This window comes from Clarias gariepinus, chromosome 9 (genome assembly GCF_024256425.1).
Source record: "Clarias gariepinus isolate MV-2021 ecotype Netherlands chromosome 9, CGAR_prim_01v2, whole genome shotgun sequence".
Classification (NCBI taxonomy): Eukaryota; Metazoa; Chordata; class Actinopteri; order Siluriformes; family Clariidae; genus Clarias; species Clarias gariepinus.
Genome location: NC_071108.1, coordinates 23,195,658 through 23,216,085, shown reverse-complemented (window position 1 = coordinate 23,216,085; position 20,428 = coordinate 23,195,658). Strand labels below are relative to the sequence as shown.

Genomic DNA, 20,428 nt, shown 5'->3' with positions numbered 1-20,428 from the left:
ACTGTTTTACCTTTGACTAGTTTTGGAAGAATACATTTTTTTTAAGTCATGTGTGCGTGTTTTAATTGTTGGGGGATTGTTTGGGTATTTAAAAAAACATTTACTTGAACCAACAACTTCAATGGGCAAAAAAATGGGAGCCGACTTTGTTTTAAATAGTCAAAGAGTTGGCTAATCGGTAATAATATTAATAATTATTATAATTGTCATAGAAACAAATGAAAACAACAGTTGAACACTTGATCATATGTATCTGTGCTAGTTTGTGATTATGTGATTATGATACTGCCGCATACTAGATGTTTTTCCCTTTTCACACCATTCTTTGTAAACCCTAGAAATGGTTGAGCGTGAAAATCCCAGTAACTGAGCAGATTGTGAAATACTCAGACCGTCCCGTCTGGCACCAACAACCATGCCACGCTCAAAATGGCTTAAATCACCTTTTTTTCCCATTCTGACATTCAGTTTGGAGTTCAGGAGATTGTATTGACCAGGACCACACCCCTAAATGCATTGAAGCAACTGCCATGTGATCGGTTGATTAGATAATTGCATTGATGATAAATTGAACAGGTGTTCCTAATAATCCTTTAAGTAAGTGTATATGCCACTGTGAGCATCGACAACCCATCTCATAGAGGCCACAAAAAAAGGCGGCCAGACGAAACACACACTGGACCTGTTCAAGCTTGAGGGACCAAGGCAGGTGAACTGCCCACTGTCAATCTACGTGCTAGAGCTCACGCCACCAGGGTGGTCGAGGAAGCCACTGCTGATCGACCTGCACAACCTGTATGTAGCATGAAAAAAGGGTGATGCCATGCACCCTGGGAACTTCATAGCCGCCATTTTAGTGCCATAAGGATGACATAATGTGAAGGCCTGCATGAGCCACTCTGCCACTCTGTCACTACTCACTGCCTGGACCTGAACATGCAACCTGAACTTCTTTCCTTCCCCTCTCTTCCTTCCTCCCTTCTCAGTTGCTTTTCCTTTTTTTCCATTATTCCTAATAAAAATATTCTTTTCCCGTAAGACCTTGCTATGTGTCTGTGGTCTCACCCAAATCAAAGAACTTACACTGGTGGAGAACCACCAGACATTGGAGGCACCTGGCACAGACCTTGGGTCAAGTCCTTAATAAGGCTAAGGTCTTACTCCCTCCCTATACACAGTGCCAGCGGCAGCAGTGAGTTTGGAGCTAAGGAAGGAAGTAATGTCACATTGTGAACTAGTGGTGGGCATGTGCCCAAACTTTTTTGCTCCTCCATCACTCCAGAGGTGATGGAGGAGCAAAGACCTCCTTGGTCTTACTTTCTTTGAAACAACACTGAACTCAATCTGTTCTATTCTATCAGCTATGAGGCTACTTCTACCGGCTCTACTTCTACATCTGTTTTTTTCACAGACTTCTTGGGTCAGCTCATTCAGGGAAGAACTGAAAGAGCATGGGTGTCCCCTTGCTGGAAATCTTGGGGTACCGCACTAACACTGCAAAGACAAAGACTCGAACACGAGAGGTTGGAAACATGACAGATCTAAATTATCAGAGCTCTGATACACTTGTTGTCTTTCACAGAGAGCCTTCACCGCTGCTGGCAGAATTGTCAGTTGTTTTGATTCTGCTAAATGGTGAAGGGTGAATTGCTTGATTCCTTTTGAAAGACAAAATTGTCCAAAGGCCTGTCATAAGAGACCGTCTAGGTTCCGCTTGTCTGCTCGATATTGGATCTTAAAATTGAATATCAACAGACTATGTAGCGCGGCCACATAAAGGGGCATTTTAAGTAGCAGGGAAAGGGTTAAGGAGCTAATGCTGCTCATCTTCACAAGGAAATGGGCCCTATATGGTTTTAATTGACCCAAAAGACCAGTGTGGGTCACAGGGTTAAGTTCTCGCGAGCATGTGCAATCACAGCGCGAGAGAGCTCGGAAGCGGCGTCGGGTCATGTGTGCCGGTATAAAACCGGAACCGGCAAGCGACTCGACACAGAGAGATGAGATACACAGCGCTGCTGTTGAGTAAGAGAGAGAGTTTGTTTGGCGAATCCAAAGGATTACATTTCCCGGGCGGATTAATCTCTTTGGACACTTACAATTCACCTCTCGTTCCGTTTCCTCGAGCTCCTGGGTTCGACATCTTTACCGGTGAGGCCGAGCCATCTCTCCCGTGCATCATTTCACACACTGCAATATCATTGACTCTGGACTATCATACACACACTCACACACCCGCATACGACACACACACACACTGTTTATATTTGTATATATTGGTTTGTGGTGCACCCTGTTTGTTTATTTATTGGTTTGTTTTGTATAATACACTTTGGTCTGGTTTAGTAATTGTTTTTGTGTCGCATCTTATATTGTCCTGCCTCGATTTAGCAAAGTAACTAGTGGTTTAATTAAATCCAAGCGTTACAACTGGACAGCCATCTATAGCTGGTCGCGTCAAGCTTCACAGATATCAAAATATATGTAAGCGGATTGCTGAACTTAGCCATAAAATCCACGGCTTTTCTTCAGGCCTCGTCTTGTTTTTTTCTGCAGAGGGGGATATCCAATAGTAAGCTGTAAGTAATAGTAAGGCAGTCTTGTAGTCTTAGGAAATTTTTGGAAAAACCTCCTCTAATATCCAGCGAACCCGAGAAAGTATTTGAGCTTCTTGAGGTTTCTGGGTTTTGGCCAGGTCTTGAATGCTTAAACTTTGGCTGGGTCTGTCTTGACTACGTCTTCTGACACTATATGGCCTAGATATCGGACCAACGTTTGAAAGAACTTGCACTTTTTAGAGGAAAGCTTCAGGCTTTCTTGCTACAGTTCTTCATAACCTGTAGCAGTCTGGCTTCATCTTCTTCTAGGGTCTTAGAGTAAACTGTAAGATCATTAATGAAGACCAGTGATTCTCTCCTATAAAGATCGCCCATGCACTGCTCTATTAGTGTTGAAATGTACTTTGCATTGGTGATTCTATTTTGTTTTGTTTTCCTCTGACAAAATCCTGATTTAAAGACTGAAAACCAATTAACCCCAGTTAGAACTAGAAAGGCTTCTTTCAAATTTGGCACAGGATAGTCTTTTATGGTCTGGGAATCAAACTTTCTGAATCGACACACAAGTGGACCTCATTACTATTATTCTTTACTATTGGAAAAGCGAACAGGGACTCTCTGATGACACCAGCATCGAGGAGCTCGTTAAGGTGTCTTCTTACTGCATCTACATCTCGTGGATGGATAGGCCTAGCACCCTACTTGAACAACGTGTTATCATTGAGGTTGATACTGTGTTTTACCTTATTAGTATAGTATCAAGTGTCTGAACTTTTAGATTCAGTTCCTAAAAACTCCTAATGAAACTTCAGGGATAACTCCACATATCCCAAGTAGGGATATGCCTGTCCATTGGCGGCTTCAACTTCCAACAGGTGGGGTTATTGGCTGCGTTGGACGCTGCAACAAGTAACTGTTGTAAAAAGACAGGGGAATCATTATTACCTGAGATCAGGCTCATTCATTGGGGAGTGGCTCCTTCCAGAAAAGCTTTTAAATGGAATAGGGCACTGTGTGGCGAGGCAGAGCCGATTGTTCTCACAATGTGTTCCATTACCACATTTTGGATGCCTGAGGGGTGCAGAGCAGATATAGAAAGCTTCACAGATATTGTCTCATCGGAGCTAACAACAGTGTCATTCGAACAGCAAGGCCTAAAGTTGCTTTGACTGGGTTTTCAGATTCTGTTCTCAGGACAGTGGGTGAATCACATCTTTCCAGCCATTGGAGAGTGCTGGTTCTGTGTGTCAGGGGTTTTGACTCTAGGGGGAAATGCTGTAGCCCAGGCTCTGCACTATGTGGCGGATTTTCTAAAGATCTCACTTCACCCACTTTTATTAATTCTCGCTGGAGGACATCTTGTAAGGATACTTTATTAGCGTTTGCTACCACTTGTAGTTTCTTAAGGCACTCAGCAGTGGCTCTATGGGGGTAGGGGTGTGAACCATACCCAAGGCACATACACGGAACACACTCTCACTATGGTTAGAGGCAGCTGGGGCTCAAGGTTACACATGAGTAACGCTGAGTTATGCTTGAACTCTACTACGGTATTAGGATAGAATGAGTGTCGGCCGTCAATTAGCACATTGCGCTGTATGAAGCTAAATCCTGAAAGGTATGTTTCGAGAACTTGGTCCAATTTAATCAGCGTTATGCTGCTACCAATGACTGCATTTTACACATCTGGTTCCACAACATTCATTTTGCTCTTTAACTATCTATATGCAGTTCTTTACTTCAATCATGGTTATTACCTCCTCCCTGGCTGGTTCACCAAGTTCGCCCTGTAGCACATAGCACACAATGTCACGCACAGAAGTGATTTTCAATAAGGGCCAGTTATCTCAAAAGATGGGAACAATTACTTGAGGAAGGGTACAATTCTGCCGGCGAGTGAATGATCAACAGTATATTTATTTAAATATGATTTATATAAAAATGTATAAAGATAAAGTTTTTCTTTCTGTGTTTTGTGAAATGTAAAGAGTCACAAACAATTAATTGACAGGAGTCAAAAGAGCTAGGCAATAATCACAAAATAGCTTTCACAAAATAGTTCACACAATGTGACAAGGAAAAGTTCTCAAAAAATAATGCCTTGTCTGTCTCTTTTACCTTTACCAAAATCCATTCATCAAAACTAGCCTCTAAACAAACTATTACATTCAATTACTCAAACATGCTAAAGGAATCATGGGTGGACATTTAATCTGACCCAAAATACAGAACATGTATACAAATATATATTTCTTAAAATAGGCACTTTCTTTTCAAAACTAAACAGTATTATTCAACAGTATAGTCTGAAGATGTAATAACCAAAACATTTGTTAATTTGAACAATAAATAAATTTGTTAATTCAGTTCAAAGAGTTGGACACCCAATCAGAGAAAAAAAAGAGAGAGAATAGTCTCTCCATTCCAGAAGCAAAAATGAAAAACAATTAAGTCCGAAGAATAAAAAAAAACAGAGTCCAAAAAAACAAGAAAATTGGAATTCTCCTACCAGATGGTCATTTCAAAGCAAATTTCAAAGGTCTGTGGACGGCTCACCATTTGTGCATATGTAATCGCGTACGATCCGCGAACGATTCCTTACCATAGGATTACGTTTGGCACAAAGCAGAAACTCTCGAAGGAAATCGTTTTTACATACACAGAAAAATACAGGAGAAAATACCCAGCCTTGCAAAACAGAACACAAACAAAATTATTTCATTCCCTTCCATTATAAAACATACACACAGGTCACTTTAACACGCATAAATTACTCCTTCCCTCGTCTTATGACCCATTTAGCACTTTTACATATGGTAGCATTAGCCCATCATGCCATCTATTTCAGCGCATACAATATACATGTGGCCAAGTCAAAATTGGCTCATAACGAATTGTTTCAAAATGATATTGAATTAATATATAAAAATTTATTCACCAGAGCAGAACAGAATGATATAATCAAACCAGTAGATTGCTCACAGCACGTCAACACTCTGGAATCTGCTATACAGTATACTTCTCCAATTTTTACTTCTCTCCTCTTTCGCCTCCTGATGACAACACTTGATGATGGACACATTAAGTTTAAAAGTTTCACTTTCCAAGTGCACTCAATCAAATTTATCCTTAAACTAATGCTTAACGCGAGTTTCTAAAGAAATGCTCTGTGCTGCTCTATCGTATATGCTCCAACTTTCGTCTTATCTTGCCGCCGTTATGCCCTAAAATGGCCCCCCTGCCACGGATTTTCCCCCATTACGCAATCGCTATCTTCAAAGAAAAGCCGCTGTGCCTTTTCATTCAAACACAGTAGTGAATGTTTTCCTTTCCCTATACTAATAATTGTAGACCCCTCCATGATTTCTAAGAGAACTTGCAAAATCACAGGGCGATCAAATACCTATTGACCTCACTGTACAATATACAAACCCGATTCCAAAAGGGGTGGGACAATGTACAAATTGTGAATACAAACAGAATGCAGTGAAGTGGAAGTTTCAAATTTCAATATTTTATTTAGAATAAAATATAGATAACATATTAAATGTTGAAAGTAAAACATTTTGAAATGTCATGCCACATATTGGCTTATTTTGGATTTCATGAGGGCTACACATTCCAAAAAAATTGGGACAGGTAGTAATAAGAGGCCGGAAAAGTTAAATGTACATATAAGAATCAGCTGGAGGACCAATTTGCAACTTACAGTATTAGGTCAATTGGCAACATGATTACTGTAGGTATAAAAAGAGCCTCTCTCAAAATTTAAGATGGGCAGAGGATCACCAATTCCCCCAATGCTGCAGCGAAAAATATTGGCGCTATATAGGAAAGGAGTTTCTTAGAGAAAAATTGCAAAGAATTTAAAGTTATCCCCATCATCTACAGTGCATAATATCATCCAAATATTTAAAGAATCTGAAACGATCTTTGTGCGTGAGGGGCCACACTGGATGCCCGTGATCTTCAGGCCCTTAGACGGCACTGCATCACATACAGGAATGCTACTGTGATGGAAAACACAACATGGGCTCAGAAATACTTACAGAAAACATTGTCGGTGAACACAGTCAACCGTGCCATTCGCTGTTCCCGGTTAAAACTATATAGGGTCAAAAAAGAAGCCATATCGAAACATGATCCAGAAGTGCAGGTGTTTTTTCTCTGAGCCAAGGCTCATTTAAAATGGACTGTGGCAAAGTGGAAAACTGTTCTGTGGTGAGACAAATCAAAATTTAAAGTTCTTTTTGGGAAACTGGGACGCCATGTCATCTGGACTAAAAAGGACATGGGCAACCCAAGTTGTTATCAGCGCTCATTTCAGAAGCCTGCATCTCTGATGGTGTGGGGTTGCATGAGTGCGTGTGGCATGGGCAGCTTTCACATCTGGAAAGGCACCATCAATGCTGGAAGGTATATCCAAGTTGTTGAACAATATATGCTCCCATCCAGACGTCGTCTCTTTCGGGGAAGACCTTGCATTTTCCAACATGACAATGCAAGACCACATACTGCATCTATTACGACATTATGGCTTCGTAGAAGAAGGATCCGGGTACTGAAATGGCCAGCCTGCAGTCCAGATCTTTGACCCATAAAAAACATTTGGTGCATTATAAAGAGAAAGAAGACCTAAGACAGTTGAACAACTAGAAGCCTGTATTACACAAGAATGGGACAACATTCCTATTCCTAAACTTGAGTAACTTGTCTCCTCAGTCTCCAGACATTAGCAGACTGTTATAAAAAGAAGAGGGGATCCCACACAGTGGTAAACATGGTAAACATAAAATATTGAAATTTGAAACTTCCATATCATTGCATTCTGCTTTTATTCACAAATTTCTACAGTATCCCAATTTTTTTATAACTAGGTTTGTATTATCTTATACAATCAATATCCTCTGCTATATGTTATATATACAATTTGGCATTACATTGATGCGAAAGGTGAAAGTCCAAATTCATCACTGAGCCAATCTGCTAACCAATTAAGGGGCGAGGTAGATGACGTAGCCAAAGTGGTGCTTTTCTAATAACCTACAAGTGGAACAAAAATTAAAAAGAGCTGCAATGGATCCCTTTATAAAAACTTTGTGGCCTATAAAAGGCATAATAAATACCCTGGGGGCTTTTTAAGGTAAGAAAAAAGGGAGTTGGTTCAGCATGGTGCAGCGTGGCTAATTAACATGGCATTAGCAAAAATGAAAAAAGATGTGCATTAATTGGAATGTGTGGACAACCACCGACTTAAAATGGTAAGGCATAATTAGGGAATAAATAGTAGTAGTAACGATGAATGTCACTTTCCTTTCCTGTTTAATTGAAACATATTTGTTCCTTACTTGTCCCTTTGCATTGTCAGAATAAACCTCAGCAGTAATTGCATTCTGTCTGTAGTGCTTGCACACTTGCTTGCCGTTAGCTAAATTAAATTTTCAACTAAAAGTACTTATATTATGTGGTTTTTATATCATATAGACCATCTAAACATGTTTTTAAATTTATGTTTACAGCATTAGTAGTAATTAATTACAAAGCACTGTGTGTCTTACTCCAGTTAGGTGGCACTAAATATTTATTAATTTTATGACAGGAGACGTGTTATTCAAGTTAGGTAGCACTAAAGGGAAAAATAAAGCCAAAGTGGTCTGTGGAGCTGAAGAAGCCAGTTAAAATTTTAAAGACTTTCATTCAAGTCTTTTGGAAGCCCACACAGGTAAAAAAAAAAAAAAAACAAGAGATGCAATTGTTTTTTTTGGTCTGGTCTGACTGATGACATCAATAAATGGGTAAATGTCCAAAGAAAATTGTTTGTATTACTTTTAGGAAATCTCTCCAACACATTTTGACTGTGAACTTTCACAACATTAATTACACATTAGTTACAACTGTAACTCTTATTTGTTTAATGCTGATAAACAAATTGATTATACTTGTTTAATACAGGTGTCCGAATGTTTACTCTGTCGCTGTCACAGTCAGGCCAGGCTTCGAACCCAGTCAGACACAACGCCCCTCAGGAATTCTAATTATCGCCACCCGAGGTCAATCAAGACACTACACTCTGAGGCTGCACTGAGGCTACACTTAACATCCAAGCTAAAGTTAAGTCTACAAGCCACTCCTCTCGAGAGCCTGGTAGATCAACAGTCGGTGGAAGCTCCTCCTTAATACGCCACCTTCCCCGACCTGTTTTGCACCAAAAGGGCTACACAATGACCACCACATCCTCGATGGGACTGTAACAACCTACTCCCAGGAGAACCACTACCCCGTGGACTCATCTACCCCGGAAAGAAAGGCCATGGAGAAGTATATTGCAGAGGGGCTCCACCAAGGTTACATTCCACTACCCCGGCAGCATCCAGTTTCTTCTTCATGGCTTAGAGATGATGACTCTGGCCGTGTATTGATTTTTGCACCCTCAACAAAGCCACCGTCAAATTCTGTTACCCATCACCTCTGGTCCCAGCAACCTTAAAATGTCTCCAAGAGGCCACTATTTTTTAACTATGTTTGGGCTCCGCAGCACATACAATTTGTCCTGGATCCGGAAGGGAGAAGACTAGAAGATGGCTTTCATAACACCTACTGGACATTACGAATACTTGGTAAGACCCCCACAACGATTCTTACATCGATTTGTCATCGTCTACATAGATGATATTTTAATATTTTCCAGATTCGAGTCAGAACACCGACAATATTTCATGAGGGTACTCCAGCGGCCACATGAATTCCAACTCTTTCTAAAAGCAGAAAAGTGTTCTTTTTACCAGAAATCAGTCAAGTTCCTCGGTTACATCATAGACCAGATAGACCTCATCCTGGATAAACAAGGAGAAAGTCTCCACCATTTCCACCTGGCCTGCACCAACCACAATCAAAGAGCTTCAGCGATTTCTGGGTTTTGCAAATTTCTACAGGAATCTTTTTCTCAAGAAAATTTAACCCGACAGAAAGGAATTATGATATTTTGGTGTGAATTTCTGGCAATTAAAATGGCCCCAAACGAATTGGCTGAAGGGGGCTGTCCACCAGTTTCTGATCCTGACTGACCATAAAAACCTGCAGTATCTATGGGAGGCAAAAAGACTCAACCCAAGACAGGCACAGTGGGCAATGTTTTTCTCCTGCTTTAATTTCAGGATCTCCTATTGTCCAGGAACAAAAAACACGAAGGTGGACGCCCTCTCACGACTACACTCACACCACGACTTCAGTGAGGAACCAGTGTCAATACTCCTGGAAATGGTCTTTGTAAACCCCATCCTCATGGAACATCCACTATCAGTATCAGAGCCTGCTTCAGTCACTCCCCCAAACTGTTCGCCAAATCGCAGGTTTGTTTAGGAGCGAGATCGAAATGCACTCATCCACTACACTATCAGTGGGCACAGGACACCCTGGGATTGCCAGCACTTTCTCACTTCTACAGGATCGTTTCTGGTGGAGAAACATGTTGAGGTAGGTACGGAGGTATGTCAATGTATGCCCGGAATGCGCTCGGTCAAAGAATCCCCAACATCTACCCGCTGGAAAGCTCTTACCACTGCCCATTCCTCAACACCCATGGTCACAATTGGGAGTATATTTTATCACAGATCTGGCAGATTCAGAGAGATATACCTGCGCACTCATTATCGTTCATAGATAAGGGATGTCGACTGATTTCTCTCTGAGGTCTACCGACAGCAATGGATGCAGCAGGACTCCTTTTCAACAGGGTCTTTCGATACTTTGGCACCCCAGAGGATGCTGTTTTAGGGGCCCACAGTTAATATTCGAGAGTCTGGCGAAGTTTCTCCAGACTCCTAGGTGTGACCATGAGGATATCATCCTAAGACAAATGGGCGGACAGAGGACAAAAAACAGGAGATCAGAGGCCTTTGTTATAGTCAAGCTGCACAGCGGATTATTAAACAGGAAGGGAAGTACACTCCTATAAAGGTATTTTAAATTCAAATTTTATTTGTCACATACGCAGTCATACACAGTACGATATGAAGTGAAATGCTTAAAAGACCGTCAGTGACCTTAAAAGTGAAAGCTTATTTATGACAAATAAGTATGTATAAAAAATACATTAAAAATAATATATATGTATATATCTATACAGTAGAAAATAAAATTTACCTAGGTAAAAATAAAGCAAAAATATTTCTGTACATATAAAAATATTCTGTGCAATAGAAAACATGGAAAATACAAAAATTCTTGTATAAATAAAGAAAAATTACTGGGTGGTGTGCAAATATGCATGAAAGTGACTTATTATTAAAGTAACTTGTGTGCATGAATCAAGAATGAAACATAAATGTGAAGTGTGCATAAATGTGTCCAAGATGAGTGCGAGAGCCAATGTCATGATTGTGGATGTTTTTGAAAATGCTATTAGTCCTGTGTGGTGTTGTGGTTGAGAGACCTTATCGCATGCGGGAAAAAGGCTTCTCCTTAGTCTCTCTGGGTTAGCCTTCAGAGAGAGGAATCGCTTTCCAGACCGCAACAGAGGGAACAGTCCATTGCAGGGGTGGCTGAGGTCAAGATCTTCCTGGCCTTGGTCCAGCACCGCTTAATGTGGATTGAGTGCAGGTTAGGGAGCTCGAAGCGAATGATGCGCTCAGCTGATCGCACCACCCTCAGGCTCGTCTGTCCTGCATAGTGCTGTTCCCGACCCAGGTTTGATGTTTCGCGTCAGGATGCTCTCTATGGTGCAGGAGTAAAAGTTCCTGAGCACCTTGGAGGGCACTCCAAAGTCTCTCAAGCGCCTGAGGTGGTAGAGACGCTGTCGGCCTTTTTTAACACAGTGTTGATGAAAGGTCCTGCATAATGTAAACACCAAGGTATTTGAAGCTGTTCACTCTCTCCACTGGGCTCCTGTTGATGACGGTGGTCTGGTAGTTCCTCTCCTGCTTTGTAGTAAAGTCCACTATCAGCTCCTTTGTCTTGCTGACGTTCAGGAGGAGATTGTTTCTCGGGCACCATTTCTCCAGATTTACAATTTTCTTTAGGTGGGCCGTCTCATCGTTGTTTGTGATCAGGCCCACCACTACGGTGTACGGTGTATACATGTCCACCCATCTATATTACCTGTGGTCTACCAGTTAGAAAATTGGAGATCCACTGATACATAGATGAGCTGAGTCCCAGGTGCTCCAGCTTGGTGGTGAGTATGGAGGGAATTATGGTATTAAATGCTGAGCTGTGGTCGATGAAGAGCAATTCCCCTTCCGAGTGTCCAGATGAGTAAGAGATGTATGGAGAAGATGAAAGATGGCATTATCTGTAGAGTGGTTTGGGCAGTATGCAAACTGTAATGGGTCCAGTGTGTCAGGTAGTAAAGAGATGATAAAGTCTCTGACCAGCCGTTCAAAGCACTTCATCAATACTGAGGTGAGGGCTACAGGGTGATAGTCATTGAGGAAAGCAGGATGGGGTTTCTTCGGGACAAGAAAAATTACGGACTCTGAAAAGCATGTGGGGATCACCGACTGAGATAAAGAGAGGTTGAATATCTCTGTAAACACAGGTGCTAGCTGGTCTGCGCGGGTTCTGAGGACTCACCTGAGATGCCGTCTGGTCCTGCTGCTTTCCTGGTGTTCACTCTCCTGAAGGCTCTCCTCACATCATGCTTAGAGATGATGAATGCGTTCCAGTACTGGCAGTGTCTTCCTGTCTGCAGCTCTTAGCACTGCTAGCATTAGCACTGCTAGCATTAGCATCGCTGGTGTCTTTAGCTGCAGCCTCGAAGCGAGCTTAGAATGTGTTCAGCTCGTCTGCCGCGTTAGTCATATCGAATGTTGGTGCTTTATAGTCCATTATTGTTCTTAGTCCCTGCCACAGGCTCCATCTTGTACAGATTTATGTCCCCCGACGCAAGTCCCACGTTATAGGCAGCTGTGCAAGATCTCAGAGCGTCCCGGGTGGTTTTATTCACCCACTGCTTCTAAATGCGAAACCTTCTGATGTTCGTTTTTTTCACAGTATTATCCACTACCGACGTATTATCCAGTTTCCCGACGAATCCCACAACCGCTTCCGTAAACACGTTGATGTCATTGGAGCTGTTTCAGAACATGTCCCAGTGATTGTGCCTTGTAGCCATCCTTGACTGTTGTGTAGCAATGATCCAGTGTCCTTTCACCCCTGGTGGGGCAGGTGATGTGTTGATGAAAGTTTGGTGCTGTGCATTTAAGGTAAGTGCATTATTTGTGCACAGTAAGTGCAACGTCGCGGTCTTGTGTCTGGTGCTGTGTGAGTGCTTCATGCAGCTCGCATAAGGCAGTGACTGTGTCCGCTTGTGGTGGAATATAATTGGCGCTGATTATGACCAATGTAAACTCCAGAGGAAGGTAAAAAGGACAACACATGATGGACAGTAGTTCTAGGTTGGGTGTGCAGGAGCATGTGAGAGAAACAATGCTTGCGATGTTGCACCAACTGTTGTTCAACATTAAACACACACCGCCTCCCCTTGACTTCCCAGGTCGACATCAAATGGAGTAGGGTGTGAGATACTTTTAAATAAGTTATATAAATATCTGGAATCTGTGGTATTATACAGTATATTGCACTGTGGTACTGTACAAAATATTGCACATATAGTTATTGACAGTTAGAATGATGTTTAACTGTTCATGAGGGAGATTGCCTGGGGGAAAAAAACTGCTTATGTGCCTGACTGTCCTGGTATTTGGTGCCATACAAAGTGGGACCATACAAACTATATTATTGGGATATTGGACGAATAGGTCCTATAGGTCCTTGAAATATGTTTTAGTTCTCTGTAATTTGTGAATTGTTAGGAGCAATTATTTATTAATCACTTTTAACATTCCATATGTTGTCCAACGATGCCATTTGTCAAATCATTTGAAATATTGCACCCATTTAAATACGATGGGATCCCATATTGCTGTCATGGCAAAGGAGTCGATCATGATTTACCTGTGAATAAAAATAAAAGGATACATTTGATGCAATACATCGTATTTAAATGGGTGCACTATTTCAGGGAGTCGAAAAATACCCAGAATCCGGATACTTCATTTTACATGATTGAAAGCTTTTTTTTTTTTTATCAGAGCAAAACTACACTGAAAAAAAGTGAAACTGCTGTGTCTTTGATACAAAGTATGTTTCTACATTGATCTGATGGAAATTTTTAATTTCCTATACGAAGCTGATATTTTTACGTTGCTTAAAAGCAAACATTTCAGCTTCTGGTTAAACTTAAATTTAATCCGTTCACTCAAAGGACAATCTCTGCTTCAAACCAAAAGTTTGCCGTGTCACGTGACCTCATGACGTAGTATTATCGCGGAATGAAACCCGTTCGGCTGGCGGACATCGTTTTTCAAAGAAAATAACAGATAAGAAAGCAAACTCATGTCATTTCTATGTTAAATGTATCTCTTCCATGAGCAAACGATTGATTTATGTCAGGCACAACTACTTTGTAGATTGAGTTTTGCGTCCGTGTTTGCTGGCTACCTATTGAGTTTTGTGTATGTGTTTGCTGGCTAAAAACACCTATAGAGTATTACCTAGCATTAGCAAACTAACGTGGGTATTTTCGAAAACACCGGAGTTTCTACGCTAATCGGCTGTGCCAAATAGAATGAAATTAATTATATTTAAGCACCGTTGGTTAACGATGTAAAAATTAATAGAAAAGTGACCTAAACATAGAACGGCCAGTTTGGAGTGAGTGATGTTTGTACTGTACTTATAGTTATGCTTAAAACCTACTGGACTTGCTAACGTAAGTGATGTAATATCGCTGAAACTATATTCCCTTGTAAGAAACGGGGCATAAGCACATGTTCCTGACATACTGGTAACACTTTATGACACGTTTTTAACGTTATCAGTATATAATCCCTAATACTGGCAACAATTTTACACGTTGATTTAACGTTACTACAAGTAAAAGTACAACAGTCCACAAGTTGACCGATTAAATTAACCATGGAAATTAAATAAAATGTGAAATAAAACACAAAAACAGTGTATGTTTACACACACACACACACACACACATATATATATATATATATATATATATATATATATATATATTCCAATTTGCTTGGTAATAGTAGCATGGATTAATGGGCAGAGCACTGTCCCACTTTGAGCTAGTGGTCACTCTAGCCAACAAGCTGAGGTTAGCCATTACTATGAAGTTTAAAAGTAAACATGAAATCCTTATTCACTTTTGTGTTTAAAGGTCTGTTAGCTTTTCTGAAAGGGCATTATTTTACCCATACTGCAGACATTGGTAAGTCCCAGAATGCACAAATTAAAACATCATGTGGATAAATTTTGAAATAAAAATTATACAATAGAATTGCTGTGAATTAGGTAATGTCAGTGTAATCTAAATATCCTAAAATAAACTCCCGCAAAATGACAGAGCACTGAAAATTTGTAGTTGAATTATCTTATAATATTAGAGAATAATTTCAGTTATCTTGCAAAACTGAATTATGTTCATTGGTGTATTGTATTATCAGTAGTGAGCACTTACAAAGCAACAGAATGCAGTTATTTTAAAGGTGTGTGGGGTGGTGATTCTTTCTATACATACTGTAATTAAGATTTGCTACTTAAGCCAGTCCAATTTTTGTTTTTACTTCTTTTTTTTTTTAAGACCAGTAATGAGTTTCTGAGAATTACAACTGCTCCACTTCAAGCAAGATTGCTGGTTTCCTTGGACAAGCAACACTACAAACTAATTGAAATCATCAGAAACAAGGGAGGAATTGTCAGAGAGAAGAGATATAATCTTCATCTTTAAGTTCTTCATCTGGTATGTACTTGCTCAAAAAAGCAGAAATTAGCTTGGTGTCAAATGTAATATTGTGAATGGAAGCCACAGGAGCTGAGCAAGGCATTCAAATCAAGTTGGCTGTGACGCACTAAATTAAAACAAAACTAGCAGAATAAAACATTTTAGTTTAACTTGTTCACAGGTTAGTAAATGCTGTCTGAATACAGGTTTCAGTGTCTGCCATGTTCATTTTATCACGCTTTACAAGCCTAACATAATACTATGTTTGTTTTTACATGCCTAGAGCCCGGAGGTGAATGTATGAAGAGAGTATCTCCTAAAATGTCTTATGGTGTATTTAGTGGAAGATGTGGACCAACTGTTTTTTGTTCATGAAGCATTTCAACCTTAGGACTGAAAAATGTTAAGAGGTCAGTGGCATTATCAGCTGCAGCACAACCTTTGCACAGGGCCATTATATTTTTTAAATCATAGTATGTATTTACATTAGTTACATACAGTACATGCTCCTTGAACTTGTAGAAAGACTTTACAGAAGAGCTGAAGCTGTTATAGCTGCAAATGTCCAACATCATATCAAACCCTATGGATTAAGAAGTAGATGTTACTCAAGTTCATATGCATGTGAAGGCAGGCGAGCCAATACTTTTGTTCAATATAATGTAATATAATGTGTGTGTATATTTATGTCCGTTGTTTTGGCCTATTCTTTTTTTTTTTTTAAGTTGATTCAAAGTTGTTTTTTTTTTTTTTTTTTTCGTTTAAATTATGAATGATTTAAATGTTTATTTGATGCAACTTAAAAAAAGTAAATTTTCTCATACATTCAAAAGTGGTTTAAATTAAGTTTATAATTTCAGGTTAGATTTAGCAGAATATTTAGATTAAGTAATATAGCCAACTCATTTATTTTGATTTAGAACAACTTAAAATATTTGGTTTGATTTACCTTTAAAAATTAGTTTACATGAACTTAAAAAAATTGAAGTAATCTGTCCTAATTTTTTAGCATTGATGTAATGTAAATAAACCATTTACTGTAACTTAAAAATTTTAAGTTGAGCCAGTGTTATATTTTTTCAGGGTAATTATTTTTACTCATTTGTTTTTAGATGGATCCAATGTCATATGATGTTGTGGGTATTATAAATAAGAGCGGCCACTGGATTCTGAGCGTACAAATGGAATAATCTACTCATTTGAAAATGTATCTGAGTAGATTAAACAAACTATTCTATGTAGAATCTAATTACTAGATACTGTAAATGCATTAATATATAAGGTTTTGTAAAAATTCAATCCATATTTATACAGAGTTTGTAAATCATGCCCATAAAGACACACAAGCTGATAAATATGCAGACTAGATTTCTTATATATTTGTTAGTAATTATTTACATACAACAAAACCTTGGATAGCCTCCACAGTGTCACATGTGCTGTGTTTGGGCTGTAGGTGGGGGATAATCGCAGAGGTGATAGCGCTTTAAAGTCTTTAATAAAGAACAAAACGGCTCACACTATGAAACTAAGAAGGATCAAACTTTGAAACTAGGGGAAAACCAAAACAGAGATAAACATTCTATAACCGTGGAACTTTTAAAGAGCTAACTAGGAACCTAGGACAAAAACCAAAAGAGCAGTAATTCATTAAACTAGCACAACAGGAACTAAGGTAATCAGCGTTATGCAGAAGCAACTCAACATCACTTACAAAAACAGAGCAGCAATTTAACAAAAACAGCAGAAATAACAGGTTTGACACGGAGTCTATCGTTTAACTAACAATGAAATAGTAAGAATAACAAGGAGCTAACAAGGTAACAGACAGCAGAATAACAGGAAAAATCATGGTCAATCACTAAGGCGGTGTAGTTAGTTGTTATCATGTTATCAGCCCCTTATTGCGTGACCCTTGTTGCATGTCATGTCCCTATTCTCCTATTCTAGTTAGCACTGTGCCCTCACACCTCTGGGGTTGAGGGTTCTATTTTCACCTCAGGACTGTGTGAATGGAATTTGCATGTTCTTCCCATGCTTTCTGGATTTTCTTCTGTTAATCCAGTTTCCTTCCAAAGTCCAAAGACATGAACATTAGTTTAATTGGCATCCCCAAATTGCCATGTGTGCATGCCCTGAAATAGATTGGCACAGTGGCAGACTAGCCATCTGGAGCAACGGGAGTTTTCTCGGTGGGCCGCTGGCCAATGTGGGCTGGCTCAGTCAGTACGTAAATATATTAAAAACTGATCGCACAGGCTCTGCAACAAAGAACGTTTGTTTGTGTGCACGTGACTGTATCGGCCTCCTTACCTATAACTTAGTTTGATTTATTCTGTACGTGTCCTGAAACACGCCCCCTTTCACTTCTAAATTACAGGTGAAAAGATATTGATCCTTTTCTCAATATAGCAAATTTCTCTGAGCAAATAATTGATAATAGTTTCCATGGATGAAAACAGGAAAAAAAAAAGTTGGATCTGAAAAGTTATGCGAAAAAAAAAAAGCTTTAGAGGTAAAAGCTGTGAAATGCTGCAGATTAACAGAGTATACTTTTTGCGTGAAGGGAAGTTCTGACAGCTCTAGCATTCCGGTTAAGGATACCAAGCCTGGAACCAGCAGCCAGCTCAATGTAATCATATATATTTTTGTTTCCCAGGATTTGCTGTGATGGCTGTGACCGATGGTTTCACATCAGCTGTGTTCAATGTCCTGCAGTTGTGCCCAGCCTGCATGTAAAATACTGACTGGAAAAAAAAAATCACAGTTAAAATCATGGTTTCTCTTTTTATTGCTTGGGTTATATTGGGGGGCACTTTGTGGCTGCTCCAGTTACACTCTACTTTTTTCCTATACTATTTATTTAGCCATGCTGCATAAGAAATGAGTCATGACAAATTTGTTACTTTTAATAAAGTGGTGTTTAATTTAATGTTATAGAATTTCCAAGTTTGATAAGTGTCGATTTTGGAGTGCATGTGAGATGCGAATGGGAAGTAAATGAACACGTAGCAATGCAAAGAGGACAGAGCTGCGAAATATCAAAGCAATATTAATTTAACATTATTTAATTTAATATTAATTTTAAGTCGAATCATAATGGTTGTTGTTGCTGCTGTTAAGGGAATTGATTCCATTGTTACTGAACGCAACTGTGTTTACAAAACTGAGAACAGGGAAAGGAACGCATTCGCTAACGCGTTTGAATGAAAAGGCGCGGTGGCTTTTCTTTGACGATAGCGGTTGCATAATGAGAGGCAATCTGTGGCAGAGTGTGTTTTAGAGCATATCACGGTGGGGCTTATAAATGCGCTGCTACTATTAGCTCTTAGAAATGTCTATCATTGATGTGAGGCCTGTGATTGCATAAATTCTTCTTTTCTTTAAACCTTTTCTTATTTCCCCCCTTTTCTTAGGTTTCTTCAACTTTTAATATGATTTCAACCCCTGTACTGACTAACTAGGTTACCCAGGTTACACTATGGCATACTGAAGTATAATTATAAGGTCATAAGTTTCAAAGGCTTTTATTGACAATTACATAAAGTTTATGCAGTAAACTGTATGTACAGTAAAACATCTTAAGACAAAACATGTGCAGGATTGCTTCTCAGTCAAGGGATTGGCTTCACTCACAATGATGTTATTGTAAAGAATGGTACAAAAGCATTTTTAAAGAACAACTTCCCCCAACCATCCAGGAACAGTTTGGTGACAAACAATGCCTTTTCCAGCATGATGGAGCACCTTGCTATAAGGCAAAAGTGACTAAGTGACTAAGTGACTAAGTGGCGCAGGGAATAAAACATCGGAATTTTGGGTCCATGGCCAGGAAACTCCCCAGACCATAATCCAGTTTAGAACTTCAATCTTCAGTCTTGAGTCTTAAATCTTAAAATGCTTATAATTATGCTTCAGCATACCAAAGGAAAATAAAAATAGTATGATGTATATCATATAAATATATTATTAATAATATTAGCATATTATCAAAATATAATATATATCAATATATAACATACAGTATAGCAATAAATGTAGTATAAAATAATTTATTCAAGTTTTTCTTATCCTGAAGTGTGTATAATTTTTTTGTAGATATGTATATATAAATATAAATATTACATACAGTATCTCTCTATATATAACTGAAAGTGGCTTCATTATTTCATTATGACAAATATTAGTCCTGTGAATCAAAACCTTAAAAACAACACTCATATCCAACTACCTCCATAGGGCAGCAATAACGCCATTGAAATCAACAGTAAAAAAAAAACACCTTAAAATTTAAACCTGTAATAGTCATACCACAAGTCAAACCACTCATCAGCAATAATGTGGAAAAAGTGGAGGTAGTGCCATGGTTCAGGCTTTTTTTTTTCTAAAACAGATTAATTAAACCTTATTGATGATAATATTATGGGCAATAGCAGAATAATTTTTACAAAAACGTATTGCCAATACTGAAAAAATTATTTAAGGATATTCATAATGCAGCAGAAGAATGGCTCATTATACTTTAGCGTTGGATAAGACACTAAATATTCTTATGATGCATTTCTATTGGCTGGGATTCATGTCAACATTCACAGATAGTGTGTGGCATGTGTCGAATAACTGGTTTTATTTTATATCATCTTGTCCTATGGGACTTCTCAGAAAAAAAATCTATTGATGAGAAATCATGTCAATGCAGAAAAAAGTCCAGCCACCATTATTTAAAACTTCAATATTTTAATTTTCAATTATGCCTTGACATTTTCATTCCAAAATTAAATTATGAGGCACTATTAAGATCCATTTCATTTGACCATTAGGTAGCACTATAATAAGCAATATCACACAAGAGGGAATGTTGATTTACTGCACCAGCATGGCTGTGATGCGCCATAAGCAAGAGGGCACAGCCTAAGAGTAGAAGGCATTAGTGCCATTTATTATCACCAGATTATGTTTTGTGTTTTAAGGCTATCTTCCTCCACCAACACATGTCCTTCTAAAACTGGTAATGGGGTGCAGACTACAGTTCACCTCTCCCAAATCAAGCAGACAAGGAGGGACCGGG

General features: G+C 39.1%; 1 protein-coding gene and 1 long non-coding RNA gene across 5 annotated transcripts in view; one reads left to right on the top strand and one right to left on the bottom strand.

Annotated features, from left to right (window-relative positions):
• pbx3b (pre-B-cell leukemia homeobox 3b) overlaps positions 1–20,428 on the bottom strand; it is a 154,913-nt gene that overhangs the window by 62,435 nt on the left and 72,050 nt on the right. The gene's annotated exons all lie outside the window — the stretch shown is intronic.
• LOC128530360 (uncharacterized) lies at positions 14,689–19,137 on the top strand. Its single transcript, XR_008361129.1, has 3 exons — positions 14,689–15,378; positions 15,644–15,770; positions 18,020–19,137. It is a non-coding gene; the product is annotated as an uncharacterized LOC128530360 (long non-coding RNA).